The following is a 14,593-nucleotide window of genomic DNA, read 5'->3' on the forward strand; positions in this document are numbered from 1 at the left end:
AGCCACGCTGCCCCACAGTTAGAATCACTCCCCTAGGCTCACATTTAAACCCTTGATCACCCATAATGTTAACCCCTTCCCTGCCAGTGTTATTATTACAGTAACAGTGCATATTTTTAGCACTGATTACTGTAGTAATGTCACTGGTCCCCCCAAAAGTGTCAAAAATGTCAGTCAGGGGTCTGATCTGTCCGCCGCAATGTCGCAGTCCCGCAAAAAATTTACCATTACTAGTAAAAAAAAACCAAAAAAAATGACATAAATTTTAACCAAAAATGTGTAGCAGAAAACAAATTGGATTTTTACTTTTTTTTCCTGAGAATATCATATAGCAGAATGTGAAAAATATATATTTTCTTTTTTAAATTGTCACTCTTTTTTTGTTTATAGCGCAAAAAATAAAAATCGCACAGGTGATCAAATACCACCAAAAGAAAGCTCTATGTGTGGGGAAAAAAAGACTTCAATTTTATTTGGGTACAGCGTCGCACGACCGTGCAATTGTCCCTTAAAGTAATGCAGTGCCGAATCGCAAAATAGGGCCTGGTCAGGAAGGGGGCAAATCCTTCCGGTCTTAAAGTGGTTAAAATCACTGCTCCTGTATCAAAAGAAAACAAATGCTAGGTAACACAATTTGTACCGTAATGCAAAATTAATATTTGTATCCTTATTCTGTTATAGAACATGACAAAATAATTATACAATTAAATTGGGACCACGGTCAAAAGACCCCTGAAGAAGAGCGACATTGAAACGCGTAGGGTCTTCCAAACCATACTTCAGGTTCCTCCACGTCAAAAATGATCATTTGATCTAATATTGAAAAGAGTCGCCCGAATTTTTAATGTATTTTTACAATTGTGCAACCGTGTAAAATATTTGCTCTCTTGCCAATTTTTGTACACTTTATCTATACAAAAAATAAATTATTTTCTTTTCTATACCTACCTGTGTCGTTACCCGTTACAGTCCCAAACAGGGGGATTTTTTTCCATATGTATGCTTTTTATATAATAAAATGTAAAAACATAAAAAAACTCACTTGGTTTAAATAGCCCACCAGCTAGTTATGTTTATTGAGGAATTGAGCATTACACTTTGCCTATTTAGCTCTACATAGCCCAGACTATGGACTTGAGTAGACTGACCATTTAAAGAAAAAAATATATAAAAAGCAGCTTTCCTTTAACATTTGCAATAATTATGTGATTGACCTTTCTGTCTACCTACAGCCACTATGTGATTTTTGTACCTCAGACGTTAGAGGAGGGAACTCAGGAAAAAGCTTGCGTCACCATACAAGGTCTAGAAAATGGGCTTCATCTTAAACTAGAGCTTCGAAAAGATGATCATATCCATGAAATAGCCGAGCAAGATATAAAAACAGCTGAGTTTAGCCACTGCTACTCTTTTCTGGTAAGTATAAATATAATACTGCAAAAGGCATGGCCATTAACTATCAAATTCTAAAGCACATTGTTTAGCGTGTGTACCTATAAAATGATTTAAACCACAATAGTTTATTGCCGAACTGAATAAACAACACAACAGTAATTTTGGATGGGGACTTTGCAGGCATTTCAACTACTAGATTATACATAAATACACACATTCATTTGTCAAATAATATAAAAAAAACATTAAAATGTATACATAGCTATTAAAACAAATAGTGATCACAGTACCACTTGGGTAACAATATCTGACGTTTTGACTAGGGATGATCGAACGGTTCGGGTCGACCATCGGTTCGGCCCGAACATTGGCTGTTCGAGGTTCGGCCGAATTTAGAACTTTTTGCCCAAAAAGTTCGGAATTCGGCAACCAGAACCGACCAAAATGCAATGGGACAGGAAATGGGCTTTAAAAGTCCGTGATTGGACCAGAACCATTAGTAAAAGCCAATTGAGGGGGCAGGAGAATGCTAGGAATGTGATTGGAGTGACTAGGGGGTCCCTAGACCAATCATTAGTGAATACGCCCCCCAGTATATAAGATAGCCCCGGCAAATTCCTAGCATTGTAATACAGGGACATGGAAGAGAATGGAAGCAGTTCTGTTAAATTGGCTTCAAAAGTGTCATTTAGCATTTATTAGTGTGAGGAAAGGGATATCTAGTTTAGTTAGAGTGCTCCTTTACACTTTAGTTAGATGCAAAAATTTTGTTTCTGTAGGGAAAGTGTTAAGTGCCAGGGTGACCGTAATGTAGTGTAGGGTGAACTGACAGTGACTGCTATGGCAGGGTGACCAAACCCTTCCATAGCAGGGTGACCGCTATAGAGAAAAGCTAGTTTCTCTGAAGTCACATTCAGATCACCAATATGGCTTCTCACATGTCAGCATTCTTTATGCTGCAGGCGTTGCTAGTGCTTTTTTGAGGACATGTTTGGAGTCAGACATGACATCTGAACATGTGTATAGGGGGTATATATGCACACCCATGTCTGTATATATACACCTAGACATATATAGGTGTGAAAGGAGCAGAAAAAACTACTTGCGCTAATGAAATAATTAACACCAATATAGTTACGCTCCTATCACACCTATATATGTCTAAGTGTAATATACATATAAGTATGTGTGTATATATACCACTATACACAAGTTCAGATGTTTTGCCTGCCTCCAAAAACCCCCAAAAAATGCCTGCAACAACACACCTGGGAGTTTTTTTTTTTTTTTTGACGCTAGCGTTTTTTTTGGGCATTTTTTGGGGTTCTTTGGAGGCAGGCAAAACATCTGAACTTCTGTATAGTGGTATATATACACACACCCTGATATGTATTTTACATTTACACATATATAGGTGTTAGGAGCCTAGCCATATTAGTTCAAATTATTTAATTAGCGCAAGTATAGTGTTCTGCTCCTTTAACACCTATATATGTGCAGGTGTATATATACAGACATAGGTGTATGTATATATATACCCCTATAGACATGTTCAGATGTCATGCCTGACTCCAAACATGTCCTCAAAAAAGCACTATTAGCGCCTGCAGCAAAAAAAAATGCTGACGGCAGCGAAGCCATATTGATGATCTGAAAGTGACAAAATACAAATGATCTCTCTTTTTCTGGTTCTGGACATGCTACAGAGCTGAAACTTCACATGTACACTTTTTAGACCCCCCAGATACTAAATCCAAAGTCAAAATCAAAAAATCTATTTTTTTTTTTCAATAATTGGCTCTCTATCAAAAATGACAATTTTTTAGAAACTTTTTTTTGTGTGATTAATAGTCCCTGGGGCGTGACCCAGAACCCTAGGCACTTTTTAGGGGCATTTATTGGGTTTTAGGGCTTCAAAATTGTGTTTTTTGATTACCGAAGTTCGGGTCCCATTGATTTCAATGGGGTTCTGAAATCCGGGCCGAACTTTCGGGTAGTTCGGATGTTCTGGCCGAACCGAACTTTTCAAAAGTTTGATCATCCCTAGTTTTGACACGTTTCGAGATATTCTCTTCAAGGGAAATGAGAAGGTACAGACAAAACCCAACAGATTACATAGATGACATACAACTTATAAAAAACACACCACGCTAGAGGGGTGCATCACCATCTCTCCCCAGTGGGACCCCGAGTGTCTCCCTCAGCAAGGTCCACAGAGGGCAATCTTAGTATAATAAAGATGTTGGAACACAGATCGTCCTAGTCAAAAACGAGGTACCCTCTTGCTGGGGGAGGTTAACCTACATGCTCTTATCTGTCAGCAGCACTTTCTTGCAGTCTAACACTCTATAATATGCTATTTGGGCTCCTAATTCCCATTGGAGAGGATGGCCCTAGTCCAAGATTCTATAAGTTGGGGGTATATATGTCTTAGCCTGCTGTATATTCCACCTTAGGCCCACATTGGGTTTTCTGAGTAGGGCCCACTGACTGACCCTAAATAGTTAAAACCCGAAAAACCAAAAAAAAATGAGAAAATATTTCCTCACTTTATGGATTAGCTTGTGTTGGAGGTATACGCTGATGAATATTAAAGTGTCATTATTAAAATGTATGTAAACCCTAAAAATGAACTTCTGTTATTTATCTCTTTGGTCTGTTTAATTATGCAATTGAACACATTTTGTTATATCTGGTTGATAAGTGAAAACTAAATAACTGTTAACCCTGCAAGAAATCTAAGGCTGTCTTATGTCATGTGCACACTGCAGTGTTATCCCAACAAGTGTTAAAAACCATGCCCAGTACACTTCTGTGAATTAAAGAACACTTCCACAATACCAAGGAGATGAGAAGAGGGGGAGTTGTTCTGTACTTAAAACACGCTTCCATTCCTAGGTTGATAACACAGCACTTTTAAAGATACAGTATAGTGAGTGAATGTTGGCATTCCAAACATCCTGAAAAGAGAAAACTAATGTAGCCAGCCACCACATCTAAGGACTACTAAGTTGCAATATATTTTACTTCTGTTACTGAATTTAAAAATATTGTATACATGTATCATGAGTGATATAAGTATATCAAAACAAAGACAGAAATGGAGTCTGGTCATGGAATTGGATGCAAACTGGTTGTGGGTAGAAAGTAATTTGCCTTTAAAGAAGAATTCCAGTCATGGTATACTTTTACCTAGTTACATTGGTCCAGCTTGGACAAATATAACTATGCATATTTCATACCTGGCGAAGGCCCCTGGACGCTGAAAATCAATGAAATAGACAGCACTACTTCAGTGGTCTCTATTTGCTTCTGGGTCCTGTGCTGAGCGGGTGGCCTTTGCTACAATGTAGTTAGTGTACATTGAGGGAACCATGAATGCCAGCATGTACTGTGACATACTGAATCAGAGCATGATCCCTTCCCTTCAGAGATTGGGCCGCAATTCAGTATTCCAACATGATATTGATGCCAAACAGTGGCGGCTGGTGCTCAAATTTTTTTTTTGGGGGGGGGGGGGGGCGCAAAAAGAAAAATGTAATAGGTATTGCTTCACGGCAAAAAACGCGGTAAAAAAATTGCGTGACTTTGAGGTCATGGTACAGGCATGGCACAGGTGATAGTATAGACATGGCACAGGTGATGGTATAGGCATGGCACAGGCATGGCACAGGTGATGGTATAGGCATGGCACAGGTGATGGTACAGGCATGGCACAGGTGATGGCACAGGTGATGGTATAGGCATGGCACAGGTGATGGTATAGGCATGGCACAGGTGATGGCACAGGCATGGCTCAGGTGATGGTATAGGCATGGCACAGGTGATGGTATAGGCATGGCACAGGTGACGGTATAGGCATTGCACAGGTGTTGGTACAGGCATGGCACAGGCATGGCACAGGTGATGGTATAGGCATGGCACAGGTGATGGTACAGGCATGGCACAGGCATGGCACAGGTGATGGTATAGGCATGGCACAGGTGACGGTATAGGCATGGCACAGGTGACGGTATAGGCATGGCACAGGCATGGCACAGGTGATGGTACAGGCATGGCACAGGTGATGGTATAGGCATGGCACAGGCATGGCAAAGGTGATGGTATAGGCATGGCACAGGTGATGGTATAGGCATGGCAGAGGTGATGGTACAGGCATGGCACAGGTGATGGCATAGGCATGGCACAGGTGATGGCACAGGTGATGGTATAGGCATGGCACAGGTGATGGTATAGGCATGGCAGAGGTGATGGTACAGGCATGGCACAGGTGATGGCATAGGCATGGCACAGGTGATGGCACAGGTGATGGTATAGGCATGGCACAGGTGATGGTATAGGCATGGCACAGGTGATGGCAAAGGCATGGCACAGGTGATGGCACAAGTGATGGCATAGGCATGGCACAGGCATGGCACAGGTGATGGCATAGGCATGGCACAGGCATGGCACAGGTGATGGCACAGGTGATGGCATAGGCATGGCACAGGTCATGGTACAGGTGATGACACAGGCATGGCACAGGTCGGCTTCAATCACTTACCTTCTGACGGCGGTGGGATGGCGGGATTCCGGGAACCGTCCACGGCGCTGCTCGTCTCGTCCTCTTCAGTCTTCTGTCTTTTCCGATCGGTCCGGGCGGCGGGAAGCGGTGACGGTGCGTGACTGACGCATGCACCGGCACCGCCCCCATTGTGACGTCGGCGATCGGATGTCCTGGATGATGATTGGTCCAGGCTGGAGACTGGACCAATCACAGCCAGGATATCACGAAGGTGGGGGTGGCCAAGCGCTCTTTCCTGCGCCCAGGTTACGCCCCCAGAAGGCAGCCAATCGGCGCCTCTTCTGGGTCGTAAACCCACCCCCCTTTAGCCACCACATAGGCCGGCGAACCGATTTTTTTTTTTTCATAACCTATGCACGGGCCGCCACTGATGCCAAACACAACTCCATGATGACCACTGCCTTGCTAAAGAAGCTAAGGATAAAGGTGATGGACTGATCAAGCATGTCTCCAGGCCTAAACCCTATTGAGCATCTGTGGGGCATCTTCAAACCTAAGGTGGAGGAGCGCAAGGTCTCTAACATCTACCAGCTTCGTGATGTCGGCATGGAGGAGTGGAAGTGGACTCCAGTGGCAACCTGTGAAGCTCTGGTGAACTCCATGCCCAAGAGGGTTAAGGCAGTGCTGGAAAATAATGGTGGCCGCACAAAATATTGACACTTTGGGCCCAATTTGGACGTTTTGACTTAGGGGTGTACTCACTTTTGTTGCCAGCGGTTTAGACATTGATGGCTGTGTGTTGAGTTATTTTGAGGGGACAGAAAATTTACACTGTTATGCAAGCTATACACTCACTACTTTACATTTACAGCAAAGTGTCATTTCTTCAGTGTTGTCACATGAAAAGATATACAGTATTAAAATATCTACAAAAATGTGAGGAGTGTACTCACTTTTGTGAGATACTGTATATATTTTTTTGTCTGTGGGGGTGAAATCCATTACAGAGACACAGCAGAAAGTAATAGAAGATCTTCAAAGTGAGTAGATATCACCAGACCTGTTTCATCCCAACCTCTTGTTCCTGTAACAACTCAAATATACAGGTATTTAATTTCCTTTAACTACACTGAAGACTGTGGTCCTTGAGAAAATGTATTTATGTTTTTTAATTAAAATTGAAAAAAGAAAAGGTCGTTGAAAAGTAACATGAGTATATGCCATTCAGGGCATGTCAAGGACCTCAAACAGAAAATAGAAAATAAATAAGAAACGGAACAGTACACGGCACATTCTTAAGGTATAAAAAAATGTATACATGAATATTAAAACAAACCAACTTATGTTGTACCAAGCAATGTTGTATAGAGGTACAGGTAGCAGGTTTTTTTATCTCAAGAGCTTCTGAATAATTAGGATCTAAGTTATTCTTCCAATGCCTTGTGGTGGTAAGGCAAACTGCAAATAAGATATGCGTAACTATACAGCGGCTTTGTTCAGGACAGCCACATCTGGTGATGGTGATGTGAATATTGCCGATATATCCGATATAATTTTAAATATTTTTGTCCAGAAGCACATGTAATAAATGCCCTACAGACCCACAACCTCTCTAACAAAGCTGAGAATAGGAATTGGAGATTTTACTCTATACAGTGTGAGATACCATCTCAAGGCAATCGTTTGGTTCCCATCCCAATGGTTGATACAATTGGAGTTTTTATAGACTGTTTTTAATGATTATAGACAAAATAAAAATCTTATACGCAAACCAACACACTAACAAAATAAAGTAAAATGAGAAAATGTGAGAAAAAGGGGCAGCAGCCAACACTCAAGTATCCCCACATATATCACTGATAAAATTAAAATAAATGTGGCGCTACCTCCCAAAGTGCTTAATAATTGTGCTAAAAGATAGGCGCACACAGCAGTTGAATAAGTGGCATAACATAAAAAAAATTGGAAAAGTAGACACTACTGGGCAGTACTCCCAAATCTCCATTGCTGTAAAAAAATGTATGAATTTTCTAATAATAATAAAAATAGTTGGATATAAATAGCTTGCCTTTCTATATGTGAAATCCACACAGCCCTTTAGTGAATATAAAACATAATGAAAATAAAAAACAGTGTCCATAGACATAATAAAAAAAAACACAGTCCATTTAGCAGAAAAGCATGCCGAAGATCCATTCCAAAGAAAGTGCATGTACAAGAATAATGATAAAATGATTGATAGAAGAATGTGAAGTATATACAAAATCCAAGTACAAATAGGCATCAGCTCATGAAGTATTGTGGTCACACTCCCTTCCACCATCCAGAATCCACCACAAGTGTGTCCTAGCAGCTCACCTTGATTGAAAACTACAAGGGTCTAACAGCACTTTCAGTATGTAAAAGCGTCACGACAGATCAATATCTAGTCTCCTCTCCTCAGATCACAAACCAGGGATGAGATGAGTGAGGCAGTGTTTTGATGGTTAATGTTAGTATCTCTCCCAATATTCTGCACTACTCCTCCTCTCTTTAAAGAGATCTCCTTTTAATGTCTGCTTTGTCTTGAGCACAGGGGTCCAGCACAGGGGCACAGGGGACTCGGCTACTTCCAGAGCCTTACCCTTCACCATGTTGATAACGCTTTGCTAAAAATTCCCCAGGCAGAACCCCTGTGAGGGGGGATGAGAGTGTTATCTTGTAACACTATTATTAAGCACTTTGGAAGTAGCACCATGTCTATTTTATTTTTATCATTTTAAATGATTGTTTTCATTGAGTTTTTGTGTAGGAGGTACCCAATTCTAACTCCCATTCAAGGAAGGGTGGCGATTTGGAGAAGGAGAGTTTGTCCTGAAGAATATTATAGAAGAGTGAGATTTCCTTACAGAGAGGGTTATGTGCAGTATAGTAGCCCCTTCGCTTATCATGAACATAAACAGTGTCAATGGTGTTAGAGCGAAGGAAGTAGTAGAGCTATAAGTATTTAAAGTGATCAATAGGGAGTAGTTGGAATTCCTGTCGGTCAAAAGATTTAGGTGTGTTTCCATCATACAAGTCAGAAATGTTAAAAGTACTATTCTTATACCAGTTGGTTTGAGAGATATGGGGAGTTAATGTTTCAAAAACTGTAAAAGCTACAGAGACTGGGGTTTTATTAGCAGAAGTTTGAGAAAGAAAATAGAAGGATTTTCAGGCCTGTAGTAGCACTTGCATAGTAGGATATAGGTGCTTTAGAGGACTAGGTTGCCAGATATCAGCCAACAGGAATAGAAATAGGGATTAGGTAGGAAACCATGTTACTCCATAGGAGATCAGAATTAGGTGTGATCCAATATTTTAATTGCTCAAGAAGTGTGGCTAAATTATAATCTTTAATGTCTACCAATCCTATGCCATCTGCAGATCTATGCCTAAAAAGGTGTCAGGGGGAACTCCTAGATCTTCACTTCTGCTATATAAATGTTTTCAGCAGGGAATTTAAACCTTGTAGATGAGTATGTTTGAGTGGGGCAGGCAATGTTTGACATAAAATTTGAGGTAACAGTAACATTTTAAAGGATGCAAGCTGTCCAGACCAATAAAGTTTACATTTCACCAGTTGATGGGATTCTTTAGCTAGTTTTTCTATATGTAAGGTATACTTTGTGTCTGCAAATTTATAATATCAGCTGTCAGCACAATGCCTAAATATGGTGCCCCAGAGTCATGTCAAGTATAAGGATAGGTGTTTTGGAGATCATGCTTAGTAGAGGAGTTTAATTCTAAGCTGAGATTTAAAGACTTAGGGAAATTGATTTTGTAATGAGAAATTTGACTAAACTAAGGATATAATGTGCAGTGCTGAGAGAAGTTGATTGGGTAGCCATGAAGAGTATAACTTTGTCTGCAAATAGATTGATGATGTGTGATCTATTGTTGAATGTAAACCCTCCTCCTCTTCCCAAAATCAGCCTCTCCTTCTCCTGTGCCCTCTGGAATGCCCACTCTGTCTGCAACAAACTCACCTCTGTTCATGACCTCTTTGTCACAAACTCCTTTAATCTACTTGCTGTCACTGAAACCTGGCTTCATGAATCTGACACTGCTTCTCTTGCTTCCCTCTCCCATAGTAGCCTTCTTCTAGACCCAGTGGATGCAAGGGAGGTGGAGTGGGAATCCTCCTATCCCCACAGAGCACCTTATGTTCAACTCAAATATCAAGCCAATCTCTAGCATTTAGACTGTGAGGTGGAATCCATAGGGTGATCCACTGTAATATTGAAGTCTACGCAGACAATTAGGGAACCTTCCTTGTTAGCAGAAAGCTTGAAAACAGTATTTCAAGAATCAAAGTTGATGAGAGTTTAGTGCATATAAGTTCACTAAGGTGTACGACTTGTTGCTAAGATCACAAATAGGAATAAGATATCTGCCATCTAGATCAGAAATAGTCATGGAGTGTGAAAATGAAAGAATTTTAAATAGCAATGAGGGCACCTTTCCATTTCGCGGAAGCAGATGCCGAAAAAATATATGGGGGAATTAAGATATATAGACTGAGGTACTCACTTTTTTAAAAATTACACATGTATTGTATTCACGAGCAGCAAGCTCGTTCTTACATCACTTCTGGTATACCGTGGCCACTTTTTATAAAAGTGAGTAAATCAGTCTATATATCCTAATAAACAATGTAAAACGGAATCACTGCATGTGCTCACCTGTGAATTATTTGAACCCGATGACATGCAAGATTTAGATTTTGCAGGGCTTCCTGAGAGCAGTGTAGAGGCTGTAGGTGAGAGTGTCCTGGTCTGAGCTCCTGCAAAGCATGGGCTGTGAGAGGTTGAAGAAGAGCCACTGAAGGAGGAAGAAGAGCGGCTACCTCCATCATCTTGGAGATTTCCCTGGGCCACCAGAAGGTAAAAATGTGATAGCTTCCTCTGTTGGAAGCCTCCTTTCTCTTGCGAGTCATCCCCCAGGCTGTATTAGCACAGCAGGGTGAGGATGGAGCAGCAGGTGATGAGAAGAGGCAATTTTGTTTAATGGAGATTCCAGGCACTGGAGCCTTGAGACATGTTTTGAGGGTAAATCACAGACTGCAATAAAACCTGACAGGGGTTCTAATTCTTAAATCTAAAACTGGAGAAAAATATCTCTGGTTTACTACACTAATAGACATCGCCTTGCTGATTCGTTCTATAACTTTTTGTCTAACATCTTATGGAATTACACATGCAAGAATGAGCTATAGGAAGTTCATGATGCCATGTACATTATATATCCCACTCATGATGATGGGGAGGCATTGTGTATTGGGTTCCTTATTTCCTATACACAGTTACTAAAAGTAAGGACAAAGTGGAACAGGGATGCATCCATAAGGAGAACTTATTTGTTATACAGGAACACATCTCAGCTGTGACTACCTGTTAGAGGTTGGCTTCATTCATACACCATGGTCCCACTGTTGTATGTGTGCATAGAGCAGTGCACATGATTGAATTAATGAGCACTGCTCGTTCCAAGTAAACAAAGTGATGGGGAAAGAAGAGGTTTGGGAGCTCACGAAGGATGTCTCAAGGAGGCAGAAAAACACAATTACACAATGAAACAATTTCATGCAAATAGATTACAGAGCCATTTAAGTAGTGAATGTGCATGGGAGATATTTGGAGAATACAAATATTATTTAGAGCAAATTATGGATAATTACCCAAAGTCTTGAAGAAAACAGCCCTACAGCCACATCCCAAAAATGAAACTATAGAAAGAGAAAAAGGGGAAAAAAGAGCCCTTAATACTATATACGGGACTTTAACGAGTACCTCAGTCTATATATCCTAATAAACAATGTAAAACAGAATCACGCTATGGAGTTTATTTACCCTCTCACCCACACATACAAAATCGAGTAACTCCTACATTCAAAAAGAAAGGAATCCAGGCGCCATTATACATTACTTCGGGAGTATCAAGCACCCAGGATCAACAGTTAAAGAGCCTCTTTCTGTTTTACAGCAGTAAGGTGAGCAGCCTGCACACTTATAGGTGACACCTGCACTGATGATTCACATATTTCTTTCATCACTTGAAGATCACATCATTTTTAGTTTTTATGTTTACTTTGATATTCACTTGGTGTAGGACACCATTCATGGTTTGACCCCGCAGTCACCCCGTTCCTTCACCATATGTTTATTAACTTATTGATTATTGGTTATTGATTGTTTTTTAATATATATTTCTTTTCATTATTTATGTGACATATTGATCACCTCACAGTGCAGCACTTAATTTGCATTTCTATTTTGATTATAGCTCTGGTATTGGCTTCATTGTGTTTGCCAGCTGTTTTGAGGACATATAGATTACTATCCAAAATAGTGCGAGAGTTTTACACTTTACATAAGTGAAAATGTGTTTTCCTAGACACACAGGACGTCACGGTCAAGCTTGAGAGTCCATTTCCATAATGTTGCTCTTTTGGGTGGGTGATTAAGGCCATGGGCATTTAGAGAGATGTATTTAATCAGCATTTGAAAGGTTCAAGTAAAAAGATGATGATGTTACCTTTAGTAGCCTTAAGGATGTTGTAGGTCCATGGAGGTAGGAATGGTTGGTTTGGGTCTTCATAGACAGAGAACTGCCTGGGTGTGGTCGACATACAGTAGTTTCGTATTCAACAGACAAGAGAGTACTACCCGATCAAGACCTTCAGAGAACATAGGAGAAAAAACATGTAGCACCCTCTTAGGTAGGTGCTAGAATAGTTAGATAAGTGTTAGTGTGTGTTTCCGTTAGGTAAATTTGGTCTTATCCCAGAGTGGAGGAGTCCAGCCTGAAGGGGGCACCCTGCCCTCTCTGGTAGACGCTAGAGTGAGAAGGCCTCAGGTATGAAAACTTTTGTGATCTTACTGGTGGTAATTTTGTTAAACTTTACCTTATTGTGTTTAACTATGTTTTTGTTTGTTTGTTTGTTTATTTTCCTTTCAAGTCGTCTATCTGGCTCTCACATACACTCGCTTGTACATAAATGATAGTGCTCCCTCTCTTCTCTTATGTTAATCTCATACGGGGGGGGGGGGCAGGGTGGGTCCGGACACAGTTTGAGCTCCCATTGGGGTTGTCTGGATCTGTGGCACACCATCACCCGGAGACCTGGGTGCACTCAATATATCAAATGTTGCTGACTGTTTCTCATGGCACTGTCATCAGTGAAGAGGATCTTATTTTCTTGCTAGTTGTGAGCTGGTATACCTAAATATGAAGATACACCATTGTACCTCTATTTTCTTGTTAATTCTTTTATATATGTACTGTTTGCTCGCTCTGTATGCCTTTGAAATTTTCAATAAAAAAACAATTTAATAGAGAAGGCCTCAGGTGGGTGACCTGAGGGAGGATTGCTGAGACCCTGGTTCTTGGAAGAAGCTGACTGGAGGGCATCACTTGGAAGATTGTAAGGAAGCTCCATCTGTCCTTTGGCCTTGGGAGTACAGACATTGAAAGATTTTGGGGACCTTTTTTTCTCTTTAGCTACCCCTCTGGTGCCTTATTATAGTCAGCTGTGGGTCTAATAAAGGGGACACCAGCTGGTGTCCTGAAGAGCTCTATCCACTTTCCTATTAAAAGGGACTTTGCTCTAATGGTTCCACTACTACTTAAAGTGTTTGTAAAGTCACACTGTGACTTTACTGGCATCCCCTCTGGATTATGCAGTTACTAACTATAGAGTGTGTGTTTTTATAATGAAAAGGCTAAATACCTTTTCTCACACCGCAGCTGTGCGGTCACTTGATTCCCCCTCCAAACTTCTTTCTCGGTCTATGCATAGCAGTGGGAGGGGATGAAATTCCCCTGTGATGTCAGCCAACCAGCAGAGGAAAGTCACGTGACCACTCAACGGCGGTGGGGGAAAAGGGGTTTAGCCTTTTCTTTAAAAAAAAACAAAACACACACACTATAATTAATAACTGCACAATCCAGAGGGGATACAAGTATTTTTGATACAGATCCACTCTCATGCTGACAGGCAGAGGGAGATGAAGAGACTCACAGCAGAGACAGGATGACGGAGGCACGTAAACTGACCACGGTATCATGGCAGCCATGACTACTCTGGTCAGCACAGACAGGGGGAAACAATAACAGGCAGGATCAACCAGGTATATTGCAACATAGAAAGGTGCAAGCACCGTGCTATAGATCATGCCTTAAAGGAATAGGATTTTTTTTTCTTTAAGGTTACAACCACTGTAAGCTGAAGTCTACTCCATTTTGTGTTCTACGTGATCCATTCTGCCTCCCAGTTCCTGAACTTCAGCCTTAAGTTTTTGGACACAGAACATCATGTCAGCATGAGGAGAGCTACTTAAAAAAATCAGCATGTCCTTTAATGTAGTGTTCAGTATTAGCTAGTTACAGGTTGCGAAGGAGTTAATAGTATGTGCAAGCTCTTTAGTATCATTTAAGGAGATACTGCATGTGCTCACCTGTGAATTATTTGAACCCGATGACATGCAAGATTTAGATTTTGCAGGGCTTCCTGAGAGCAGTGTAGAGGCTGTAGGTGAGAGTGTCCTGGTCTGAGCTCCTGCAAAGCATGGGCTGTGAGATGTTGAAGGAGAGCTGCTGAAGGAGGAAGAAGAGTGGCTACCTCCATCATCTTGGAGATTTCCCTGGGCCACCAGAAGGTAAAAATGTGATAGC

General features: G+C 41.0%; 1 pseudogene across 1 annotated transcript in view; it reads left to right on the forward strand.

Moving 5' to 3' along the window:
• Positions 1–14,593, forward strand: part of LOC309564233 — an 83,409-nt pseudogene that overhangs the window by 46,438 nt on the left and 22,378 nt on the right. The window contains exon 2 of the transcript in view: positions 1,233–1,416. The product of the transcript in view is annotated as an uncharacterized misc_RNA (transcript). The remainder of the gene's footprint in view (positions 1–1,232; positions 1,417–14,593) is intronic.

This window comes from Pelophylax lessonae (genome assembly GCF_965119305.1).
Source record: "Pelophylax lessonae genome assembly, chromosome: 9".
Classification (NCBI taxonomy): Eukaryota; Metazoa; Chordata; class Amphibia; order Anura; family Ranidae; genus Pelophylax; species Pelophylax lessonae.